This window comes from Schistocerca nitens, chromosome 2 (genome assembly GCF_023898315.1).
Source record: "Schistocerca nitens isolate TAMUIC-IGC-003100 chromosome 2, iqSchNite1.1, whole genome shotgun sequence".
NCBI lineage: Eukaryota > Metazoa > Arthropoda > Insecta > Orthoptera > Acrididae > Schistocerca > Schistocerca nitens.
In genome coordinates, this window is record NC_064615.1 from 410405313 (window position 1) to 410418567 (window position 13255).

The 13255-nt window shown below is 44.6% G+C and overlaps 1 protein-coding gene and 1 non-coding gene across 2 annotated transcripts in view; one reads left to right on the forward strand and one right to left on the reverse strand.

Annotated features, from left to right (window-relative positions):
* The window catches only part of LOC126236266 (uncharacterized), a 127161-nt gene that overhangs the window by 23496 nt on the left and 90410 nt on the right, over positions 1–13255 (forward strand). The window lies entirely within an intron of this gene.
* Positions 10746–10820, reverse strand: Trnas-cga (transfer RNA serine (anticodon CGA)). The gene has a single exon. It is a non-coding gene; the product is annotated as a tRNA-Ser (tRNA).

The following is a 13255-nucleotide window of genomic DNA, read 5'->3' on the forward strand; positions in this document are numbered from 1 at the left end:
TCTGTTACATCGTCTAGCTGTTCCACTACCACTTTCACGTAACTGGTTGAAGAGCTTGATAAGTAATTGCCGAGATGTTGACATCTATTGGGATATCTTACCGCATACACCTTAAAAGAAAGAACTGCTTTCTTGCTACACTCTCCATACACCATAAGCATGTCGGCTTTTTTTTGCATTGGTAAATCCCATCGTCCACTCACGGCCCACTGCTTGGACTGTCACACTGACTAGCAAGACGCAATGCACTCAAGGAACATACAAGCACACTGTAAGCAAACATAACAACATCTTACCTAGCAACTACGCAGATTGAATGGCACAAATATCAGTTGGAACTTTTCAAAATACGATAACTCGTAAAAAACCCGCACAAAAATACTGCAATAAACGTCACAAACAGTCTAATTTGCTCTACTTTTAGTTTGTCAATGTCAATAGGCAGTGTTTCATTTAAAAAGGCCCGCATCTCGTGGTCGTGCGGTAGCGTTCTCGCTTCCCACGCCCGGGTTCCCGGGTTCGATTCCCGGCGGGGTCAGGGATTTTCTCTGCCTCGTGATGGCTGGGTGTTGTGTGATGTCCTTAGGTTAGTTAGGTTTAAGTAGTTCTAAGTTCTAGGGGACTGATGACCATAGATGTTAAGTCCCATAGTGCTCAGAGCCATTTGAACCATTTTTAGCCATTTAAAAAGGTATGTTTACACCAAAAATACACTTTCTAAGAACTATTACAATCTGTTTATTGGCTAACAATACGAGCCCCTCACTACCAACACATTCTATGAAAACCGTACATCAGTAGCACTTTCCATATCCGCAATATTTGCGTTGCAAGTTTTAGGTGACTCACTCTTTGACCTCAGTCATCACAAATGATTAATTAATTAAACATATGCTATATGTGAACAGGGCAAATTGTAATAACCCAGCACCTAGGAACAAGCATCTCGGCAAAGCTGTCTGGCTGTTCGCGTGTTACTATCGTGAGCGTCTACGGAAAGCAGTTGAAGGACGCCGAAACCACGAGTAGGCGACAAAGTGCTGGACTTGCACGCCGTCAAATGGGTCAAATGGCTCTGAGCACTATGGGACTTAACTTCTAAGGTCATCAGTCCCCTAGAACTTAGAACTACTTAAACCTAACTAACCTAAGGACATCACACAACACCCAGCCATCACGAGGCAGCATTCGAACCTGCGACCGTAGCGGTCGCGCGGTTCCAGACTGTAGCGCCTAGAACCGCTCGGCCACCCCGGCCGGCCTTCCACGCCGTATCACAGAACGTGGAGGTCGCATTGATTGCCATCTCTGTAAGTCAGGATAGGCGACGACCTGAGCCAGGCGACAGAGTACAGTGCCGATGCATGCACTAGTGTTTCCGAGCACACCGTTCATCGTTCAGCACACACTGTTGAACATGGGGCTTCGCAGCAGACTACCCCTATACATTTCCATACTGATCCTACAAAATCGTCAGTTACAACTGTAACGGACACGGGATCATCTAGATTGAATCCTGGATCCATGGAATCGCGTCGCCTGGTCGGGTAAATCACATTTCTTCTTATCCCATGTCGACAGTCGTGTATACATAGGTCGTCATCCAGGCGATCTGTTGCTAGAAACATGCACCGCGCCGTGGGCGCAGGCCGATGGGGGCAGTATTATGCTATAAGGGACATTCCGCTGCGTTCCCATATGACCTGTGGTAGTAGTCGAGGGCACCATGGCGGTTGTGGACCACATGAACTTTTTAACGGACCACGTGCATCCCTTCATAGTCGAAATCTCCTCCGACGGCAGTGGCATCTTTCAGCAGTGTACGTCCCCGTGTCACGAGGCCAGAATCATGCTGCAGGAGTTTGAGGAGTTCAAAATGGTTCAAATGGCTCTGAGCACTATGGGACTCAACTGCTGTGGTCATCAGTCCCCTAGAACTTAGAACTACTTAAACCTAACTAACCTAAGGACATCACACACAGCCATGCCCGAGGCAGGATTCGAACCTGCGACCGTAGCAGTCGCACGGTTCCGGACTGCGCGCCTAGAACCGCGAGACCACCGCGGCCGGCCTGTTTGAGGAGTATGACAGTGAACGGAATCATGTCTTGGACAGCACATTGGCCTGATCTGAACCCGATGGGACACATCCGCGCGCACACAGCCACAGGCCCGTGATTTTCGGGAATTGTAATCTCTGATATCTGGTGTGACACAACTCTAGAAACCCACCAACTGCTAGTCGAATCTGTGCCTCGCTGAATCGCTGCTGTATTGTTTTTCAAAGGTGAACCAACACGATATTAGGCAGGTGGTCACCATGATTTGGATCATTATTGTATCGAGACATGGTTTCCATGTCCTTGGTGCTTCAGCTCAGATACCTCCATTAGAGTATCTTCAAGCATCGGTCTTCATCTCCAGCTGCTTCGAGATTGGGAAGCTCTGATTTCTGCCTGATTTTGGCGATTTTGCGACACAAATTCTCACTATATACCCAGTGAGGAGGAAACGAATGTGTTTATCTCGAAATCACATTCGTTTTTTAACATATGCTAGCGACTAACGTTGGGTGTTAACAAAATGTAATTTTACTTTTCAACACTTTAAACATGGCCGTAAATAATTATCTACCAATGACTGCGTGCGAGCATTTTTGTGGTATCTCGGAGAAACACCAGCAGCAAATATGTATCTCTCTCTTTTCACAGATATTCTGTGACACGCTGGATCACTTTCTGTTATCGTAATTACTACTGGCCTCGTTCCTCTGGGAAATGACGCCTCCAGTTATGAAACACGATAGCCTTGACACCAACAGCCCTGAAAAAGGTCGTTTTATCGATAAAGTGTCGAGAATTGTGCTTTAGATTACTTATCTGCTGGCGATTTCCTCACCAGGAAAGACTTATCCGCTGACACTGATATACCGAATGCAAGAACTACAGATAATGATGATGTCATCTATTAAGTTGAAGATATGGCTTCTGATTGCTACAGTGTCCATGGAAGTTCAACGTAACCATTAACGAAGCCAATGCAAAGATGGCGTCCTAGATTGCTCGTTAGTTATCTAAACCGATGCAAGGCAACTTCTTTCCTATTCACTAGAAATGACTACATATCTGATTTCACTGTTAGGAGCCTTCTTAGCAGAAGTATGCTCCCTAAGTGTTTGCATGCAGTTAGCTAGTTGAGCGTTCCAAGTAAGCTATGAGTCTTGACTATTGGACAGTGTAAATGTCTTGATGGATGTTTCTTCACGGTCAGAAGAGAACAGGACAATCTGATAACGTGTCGTAACTGTCAAATGGCTCTGAGCACTATGGGACTCAACATCTTAGGTCATAAGTCCCCTAGAACTTAGAACTACTTAAACCTAACTAAACTAAGCACATCACACACACTCATGCCCGAGGCAGGATTCGAACCTGCGACCGTAGTAGTCCCGCGGTTCCGGACTGCAGCCCAAAACCGCACGGCCACCGCGGCCGGCCTCGTAACTGTCACCTGTGTGCTATACTGCCGGAACACCATACTGACATGACTTGGGTGCTGCAGGAGACGCACTGAAAAACGGTTGACTGGTTCTGGAAAAAGTGGGATTAAAATGAATTGAACAGTCAGACTAACGCTTGACTCTCTGTGCTTTCCACTCTGCCGGAGTGGTTACCTCAACACTGCAATTGCTGGTGCTGACCTCATTGTTCCAGTGTTGAGTTGGTATTCCATTTGTAAACACTCTAAATAGACGGAATCGCAAATCTGTACGATACAGCAAAGTCGGCAGAGGGAGATACATGTCGACAAGAGGAAAATTACAAGATTCCGGGGAGGTCAGAATTCCGCTGCTACATCCATAGATGTTATGAAAATGGATATATATATATATATATATATATATATATATATATATATATATATATGTGTGTGTGTGTGTGTGTGTGTGTGTGTGTGTGTGTGTGCGTGCGTGCGTGTGTGTGTTTCTTCCATATCTTCTCCTAAACTACTGGACCGTGTTCAACCAAACTTTGTACACACATCCCTTACTGTCAGACAAGAATAGCTGTGCGGGTTAGAACCACCTACGTATCATAGTTCACTAGATATTTCATAAACAATGAGATGCGTGAAAAACTGGTGCATCATGCACAACGTTTAAATGTATTACTTCGGTGCTATTAAATGTATTCCAATAAATTTCGGTGGTAGTATCGACATATGTCGCTAAATGCATCGACAAAAGTATATCTTGATACCATACACAGTCCAGGAGATATGACGCCCTAAACACCGAGATGCCGAGCAACTTCCGCATTGTGCGTGACGCTTAACTTCATTACTAATTGTCTACTAATTCTATTTCCAAAACGTTTCGCAGACAGTATCCATATATGGCGCTGAATGTACCTACAAAATTGTATCATTCTATGACACATAGATCAGGAGATATAACACCATTAACACCGAGATACGTGAAAAAATGCCGTTTTATGTATGACGTTTAAATTTGTTACTTCTTTGATACTAATTCTATTCGCAACATATTTCCCTGCCAGTATCCAGATATGTCGCCGAATGTACCTACACAAATATATCATTGTACGACTCATAGTTCAAGAGACATGACAGTGAAATGTATGAAAAAATGCCGTATCACGCATGAAGTTTTAACACATTTGCTCTTTACTAATGGGACACTCCTACAGCCAACTTCAGGAATTCTCTAATACCAGACAGCGCTTTTGACAGCCTTCAACTACGAAGCGCAAACGACTTTAGGGGGAAACGATAGTCATCTACAGAGCTATGAAGAGGCGTTGCAATAGAAAAGTTTACAAAATCGCGTTGTAGCAGCTGAGTACAGCGTACGGAAACTTTCCGAGATCATGTTTCTTAATTTGGATATTGTACATACACATTTTTACATTAGCGTATTTCTTTGTACGAATGTTACGAATTTCAAATGTGTTTTCACGAATACATGGAAGTAAAATTTTTTGATGATTCACTAAAACACAGTTCATTATTTTGCTTTCGTTTCTAATAGAAATTTTTCAAATGGAGACATGATCAATGCTGGGTTTGTCAGCTAGTCAAAGATTACTGCACGAGCTTCATTCAGTGTTCCTCCTGCGCGCAAAACTTAGTCATCTGTAGCACCACCACGTGCAGGGACCAACTGCGTCTGTCATTCTAGACTGTTTCAGAAAGCGAGAATGGTTGCAGCAGTGAACTTAATTCGATCAATGAGTGCCTGTAGATATAACGTAGAATGAAATATTGAACTTGGTTCTCAGAACAGTCTCAACTGAAACTGAGAAATTAAGTGAAGGCTGTCGGCCACTATGATGTCCATGGTGAGCTGTAACACCACAAATTTGGTACTCTCGGCACACTCTTGACTCTGTGGATCTCGGAATCTTGACTTCCCTACCGATTTCCGAAATGGAATGTTCCATGTGTCTAGCTCCAACGACAACTCCGCGTTGAAGGTCTATTAATTGCCATCGTGCGGCCTTAATTACGTCGAAACATTTTCATGTGAATCACCTGTGTAATACATTGTGTAAATCGTATTACAAGAAAGAGGAAAGGTTTGACTGGAGTATATGTGACAGTGTTAAACCCCGACCTCACGAGTAAAAGACCAGTACCTCAAGCATTGTTCGTCCCTAGCTTTCCTGCCATCAAGTTTCAAGGCCTCAATTTCGTTCGTTTTCAATGTGCTTTAAAATCATGCCTAGTACTCGGTTGATCCCTTGGGTATTGTGACGCATCTATACCAGGTCGCCGTTCACACAACTAAACGTATTCACAACTCTTGTTTTTGTGCTACTTTGAACAGAGTGGTACATAACAGTTTCATTCGCATCTGCTGAATCATTAGCGTTCTGTTTTAGTCAATGAGTGAGCCCATATTCTTTCTGGACAACCCCCTCCCCCTCTTTTTTATGATTTTACACACAGATATATAAGTAAAAATCTCACAGATTATTCATAGCACTACGGAGCTTACGTTAGTGATGCGTGCTGTCCATAACCTTACTAAATACTTATGCAAACACCAATGAGTTGTCTGTTCTGTGATTCTCTACCTATATACTACGAAGAATATTTTTATCTTTGAACCGATGAAAGGTAGCACAGAATTTTGAAAAAAGAGGTTTAACACTTTTTTGATGTGGCGTTTATTTAAAGCACTTTCACAGTTTGCAAATTTCATGTTTCAGTACAAAGTATATTCAATTGTCTGGCTTTAGGATACAACCTCATCCGTATCCTTCGTTAAACTCTTCTCAGAAGCGCGCTCCGCGGTATCTGACAAGCTTACAACGGAGCACATAAAACGGAGAAGCTTCTTATCTGCACTTGACCTTCCCCACGTTTTCCTGAACCGTTTCCTGACGTAAGTGCCCTTTACGTAACCTTCTTTGTCTCAAAGCCCTAACGAATTTCAAAGTGAAGATAATTAACAAAGCTATTGTGTCTGTTATTACATAACTCGAACGGGAGACCAACTGTAATCTCATGAATTCTAACTTTATCTAGAATATGCCGAGTTTCTCCGCTGGGGGCAACAAGGCCTAGTCGATAAATTACGCGAAATAGCACACAGATCTGAGAAGAAAGTGATTAACCAGTCTCGTTTTCGGGTCACCTCGATGTCCTCTCTATCGTGTACCAGACAGACCGGTTGATCGAGTTGACGGACCTAAATTGTTAAACGAATCGGAGTCCTGACCTCCGACGACTGCGCTTAGAAAGTATTACTAGTGACATCTGTGTGGCAGCGCGCCAACCAACTGCGCAGCAGCCCGACAGAGGGCTCTCGTCGCAGGTCCATTTCTCCAGTATCAGTCAGAATTCAGATAACCAATCGCACATTGTGCTTCAAATGTCATATGCTGTGCACCCTTGCAAACAACGATCTACTGTACTGAACAGCAGAAGGATACTTTGAAACGTTTGGCATAGAACTGAATGTTATTCTTTATATTTATAATTAAATACCTATTACTAACTAAGATGGCATGCTATTTCGAATAGCAACTCACAGCCGCAAACGTATAATACGTGAGGTAATATTGACCTTACGACTAATAAGATAGGTCGAAGAAGGGAAACCTACGTTAATAGCATTTGTAGCTTTATAGAGAGAGTTTTTGACAGTTTTTATGTATATAGACTGAGGTAGCGAGTAAAAATTTGTACCAAGGCTGGGAATCGAACCCAGGTGTCCCGGTTAACTTTAGCCACTAAGCAATCTTGGTACATCGTTACACAGAACTGAACGGATGCACGGATTACCCTGGCACGCCTTCCTCCTCGCTCCAAATTCTAACTACCGCTCCAGTCTACTTTAAGCTCCCCCTTACACACGAACAGCTCTCCATGTCCTGGAATAGCACCTCATCATCGAACGTAAATGGGGAATTCAGCTTGAAACCCAGATGCACACAATTGCAGAGACTTTACTGGTCTCGTACGGATATGATTTTAAGTACACACATCAAAAAAAGTTTTGCATCACCTCGGTTCAGAGAGTTCCGCAACCTCTACAGAAAATTGGAATAGATATCAACATAAACATCATTTCCGCCCTTTTTATTGCTCGCGAAAACCACACATTGCATGTTGTACCACCATACAGCGAGATCTTTAGAGGTTGTGGTCCCGACTGTTGGTTCAGATTGTCCTACTCCTCAACGGCGATTCGGCGTAGATTCCTCAAGAGTGGTTGGTGGGTCACGTCGTCCATAAAGAGCCCGTTTCAATCTATCCCAGGCATCTTCGATAGGGTTCATGTCTGGAGAACATGCTGGCCACTCTAGTCGAGCAATGTCGTTATCCTGTAGGAAGTCATTCACAAGATGTGCACGATGGGGGTGCGAATTGTCGTCCATGAAGACGAATGCCTCACCAAATATGTGCCGATAGGGTTGCACTATCGGTCGGAGGATGGCATTCACGCATCGTACAACCGTTACCGCGCCTTCCATGTCCACCAGCGGCGTACGTCCACATAATGCCAACCCAAAACATCATGTAACCTCCACCTTGCTGCACTCGCTGGACAGTGTGTCTAAGGCGTTCAACCTGACCGGGTTGCCTCTAAACACGTCTCCAACAAATGTTTGGTTGAAGGCTTATGCGACACTAATCGGTGAAGAGAACCTGATGCCAATTTGGAGCGGTCCATTCGGCATGTTGTTGGACCCATCTGTACGCACTGCATGGTGTCATGGTTTCGAAGACGGACCTCGCCATGGACGTCGGGAGTGGAGTTGCGCATCATGTATCCTATTGCGCACAATTTGAGTCGTAACAAGACGTCCTGTGGCTGCACGAAAACATTATTCAACATGGTGGCGTTACTGTCAGGGTTCCTCCGAGCCATAATCGGTAGGTAGCGGTCATCCACTGCAGTAGTTGCCCTCGGGCAGCCTGAGCGAGGCATGTCATCGACAGTTCCTGTCTCTCTGTATTTCCTCCATATCCGAACAACATCACTTTGGTTCACTCTGAGACGCCCCGACACTTCCCTTGTTGGGAGCCGTTCCTGGCACAGAGTAACAATGCGGATGCGACCGAACCGCGGTATTGGCCGCCTAGGCATTGTTGAACCACAAACAACACGAGCCGTGTACCTCCTTCCTAGTGGAAGGCGCGTCTAATAGGCGCTGTTCTTGCATGGTTGTTTACATCTTTGGGAGGGTTTAGTGACATCTCTGGTGTAAGGGACTGTGTCTGTGATACAATATCCACAGTCAACGTCTATCTTCAGGAGTCCTGGGAATCGGGGTAATGCAAAGCTTTCTTTGATGTGTTTATATTGATTGAAGTGGCGAGTGAAAATTTGTACTAAGTCCGGGTACAAGTTTTCATTCGCCTCTTCGGTATATATATATATGAGACCAGTAAAGTCTCTGAAATTGTGTCATTTTCTTAGAGCGTTGACTTGACTACAGTCTCTGAAATTCTGAAGGTAGTAGAGAGAAAATACTGAGAGTGAAAGGTTATTTACAACTTGTACAGAAACCAGACTGCAGATATGAGAGTCCAAGGATATGAAGGGAAAGAAATAGTTGAGAGGCGAGTGAGACAGCACTGCAGCCGATCTCCGATGTTATTCAATCTGTACATTGAGAAGGCTGTGAAGGCAACCAACGAGAAATTTGAAAAGGGGATTAAAGTTCAGGGAGAAGATATTAAATCTCGGGTCCTCTCGCGTCTTGTTTGTATGGGTCTGTAAACTCTGGCCGGCCGCGGTGGTCTAGCGGTTCTGGCGCTGCAGTCCGGAACCGCGGGACTGCTTCTGTCGCAGGTTCGAATCCTACCTCGGGCATGGATGTGTGTGATGTCCTTAGGTTAGTTAGGTTTAAGTAGTTAGAAGTTCTAGGGGACTGATGACCTAAGAAGTTAAGTCCCATAGTGCTCAGAGCCATTTGAACCATTTTTTGTGGTTTGCCGATCACGTTGTAATTCTGTCACAGACGACAAAAGACTTGGAAGAGCAGTTGAACGGAATGCACAGTGTGTTGAAGAGTAAAACAAGGGTAATGAAAAGTTGTTCAATTAAAGCAGGCGATTGTGAGTGACTTGGATTAGGAAATGAGACGCTAAAAGTAGCAGATGAGTTTTGGTATTCGGGCAGCAAAGTAACTAATGATGACTGTAGTAGACAGAGTATTAAATGCAGACGAGAAATGACGAGAAAGGCATTCCTGAAGAAGGGAAATTTGTTAAAATCGAATATAAATTTAAGTGTATCGAAGTCTTCTATGAAGGTATTTATCTGAAGAGGTATTTATCTGGAGTGTAGTCTTGAGTTGGGGCGAAACGTGTATGATAAGTAGTTCGGACTGTGGTATCGATAGCTACGACGCCTCGGCGTAGCCGCAAGTTAGTAGGTTGGCACTACGACACCGACGACAGCGCCCTCTAGCCGGCGCTGTTGAGCTCTACGAACGCCGCTGCAGATTTTCCCCATTTGATGAAGAGCAGACGGCTGAGACACGTCACTTCCGCTTCGCTTCATATAGAGACTTTGCTCTACTTACGATGGGTCTAAGGCTTCGCACCTACGTACAAAGTTATGTATGCCTCTGTATATATTCATGTACCAGTAAACCACTTTTACTTACTTGCAGTACCGACGTGTTTTACCCTTTCCTACTCCTACTCAACTTCCTACATTCAGTCTACCCTTCAGTTTACAGGAGCAAACCCACCCGCCACCTTCTAGGCGGGATACAAAACCGACAGAAAGGGAACAGAAGCTTCGGAACTGCGTTGCTGTAGAAAAATGCTAAAGATTATACGGATAGATCGCGTAACTAATGAGTAGGTACTGAATAGAACTGAGGAGGAAAGAAATTTATGGCACAATTTGACTAAAAGAAGGGATCGGTTGATAGGAGACATTCTGAGGCATCAGGGAATAGTTTGTTGAAGAAAGGAATTTGCCGGGGGGGGGGGGGGGGGGGAGAGGGGAAAAACTGTAGAGGGAGACAAGGGGATGAATAGAGTAAGCGGGCTGCGGTACTTACGCAATGGTGAAAAGGACTGCATAGGATAGACTAGCATTGTGAGCTGCATGAAATAGGTCTTCGGGCTAAAGATCACAACAACAACAACAGCAAGTTGTGTGCCTATGAACATGAATGAAATATCCAGAATGAGATTTTCATTCTGCAGCGGAGTGTGCGCTGGTATGAAACTTCGTGGCAGATTAAAACTGTGTGCCGGGCCGAGACTCGAACTCGGGGCCTTTGCCTTTCGCGGGCAAGTGCTCTACCAACTGAGCTACCCAAGCACGACTCACGCCCCGTCCTCACAGCTTTACTTCTGCCAGTACCTCGTCTCCTTCCAAACTTTACAGAAACTCTCCTGCGAACTTTGCAGAACTAGCACTCCCGAAAGAAAGGATATTGCGGAGACATGGCTTAGCCACAGCCTGGAGGATGTTTCCAGAATGAGATTTTCACTCTGCAGCGGAGTGTGCACACAGTTTTAATCTACCAGAAAGTTTCATATCAGCGCACATTCCGCTGCAGAGTGAAAATCTCATTCTGGAAACATCCCCCAGGCTGTGGCTAAGCCATGTCTCCGCAATATCCTTTCTTTCGGGAGTGCTAGTTCTGCAAGGTTCGCAGGAGAGCTTTTGTAAAGTTTGGAAGGTAGGGGACGAGGTACTGGCAGAAGTAAAGCTGTAAGGACGGGGCGTGAGTCGTGCTTGGGTAGCTCAGTTGGTAGAGCACTTGCCCGAGAAAGGTAAAGGTCCCGAGTTCGAGTCTCGGCCCGGCACACAGTTTTAATCTGCCAGGAAGTTTCATGAATGAAATAGGTTTAGTCGTAGGCAAAATAGGGGGTAGACTTCGGTTCATTGGTAGGAGACTGAGAAAATGCAATCAGTCTACAAGGGGAGATTGTTTACAAAGCACTTCCGCAACTCATCCTAGAATATTGATCATGTCTCTAGAACGCATACAAGATAGGACTACACAAGTCACTTTAATGTGACCGCCGCCTATGAACGACGTTACTGTGCAGTAACCATTCACAGACGGCAGGTGGCACCACTAGCAGTAGAGAGTATATAAGGCGTGTCTGACGGGGCGGGGGTTGCAGTTGGAGCAACGCAGTCTTTGTCGTAATGCGGAAATGGAGAGCTTTATCTGACATCATTGGCTTTCGAGCCAAGGATGGAAGCGTTTTCGAAACAGCTAAGTTTGTAAACTGTTCGCGTGCCGCCGTGATTAAAGGTATACCGGGCATGGCAAAATTATTCTCTCTAAAGCCGGCGCCGAGGCAACTGTGGTACACCACATGCCATACATGACAGGGGCGAACGACGGCAGCGGTGATGGTAACTCGTTCACAGTCTGTAGGAAAATATCCCGACCTAGTTCCTGTCTGTGTCCGATAGCTAGGAATTATTTATCTGTTGCAGAGACTTTACTCCCAGCAGAATGGCTATTTTCAGGAGTTGATGAAGTGATTTTTGCACAAAGAAGTTGATTAAAAGCATAAGTCTAACAAATTAATTATTTTAAGTTCTCTAGAAACTTTGGAACTAATAATTTTTTCACTTATATTATCTGTATTTAGAATGACATTTTTCAGTTTTTTTATTTTTCATATTATGAGGTACAACAGTTTAATTTTTGTCCAAATATGTATCTGTTTATAGGCAAATAATGCATAATTAAATCTAATTTCCCTAAATTTTCTTATTAATTCATAAACCCACTCTTCATAGTTTTAAACAACACACGCAATCTTAATTAATCTGAATTTTAAAACTAAATTTTTGGCACAAATAAACCGAGATCTCGATGTTTTTAATTCGATGAATCGATGATATCGATTTTAACACAGCGACTTATGATTACATGAAATATCGATATCTATCTTCCGATGAGCCATCCCGAATTCGAGGTAGCGTCCGCCATGCACATCACAGTGATAGATGTAGATGTAGACGGAGAAGGAAACGCACGCTACTCATGTCTTATTGCCCACCCTGTGTCTGCTGTGCGGTTGACGGTCTGCATCCTATCACACAACAGAGGTTAGCATTTGATATTGTTACGACAATACATCTAAATGGAACAGGAAAGGCATTTTTTTCGGTGCTACGATTTCTTCTAGCCAAATCTGATCACCAACACACAGGACTCGCATTCGTGATGTACAGGTTCAAATCCTCGTCCGGCAATGCAGCTTCAATTTTTCGACGCTTTCCTGTATCACTTCGGGTGAATGGCGGAACAGTTCCTCCGAGCCGGTCCGTGTGGCCGAGCGGTTCTAGGCGCTTTAGTCTGGAACCGCGCGAGTGCTTCGGTCGCAGGTTCGAATCCTGCCTCGGGCATGGATGTGTGTGATGTCCTTAGGTTAGTTAGGTTTAAGTAGTTCTAAGTTCTAGGGGACTCATGACCTCAGATGTTAAGTCCCATAGTGCTCAGAGCCATTTGAACCAGTTCCTCCGAAGAGGCCACAGTTGATTTCCAGTCCCGTCCGTATAAACAGCCAGAACTTGTACTTTAATGAAATCGTCGTCGCCGGCCGCGGTGGTCTCGCGGTTCTAGGCGCTCAGTCCGGAACCGCGCGACTGCTACGGTCGCAGGTTCGAATCCTGCCTCGGGCATGGATGTGTGTGATGTCCTTAGGTTAGTTAGGTTTAAGTAGTTCTAAGTTCTAGGGGACTTATGACCACAGATGTTAAGTCCCATAGTGCTCAGAGCCATTT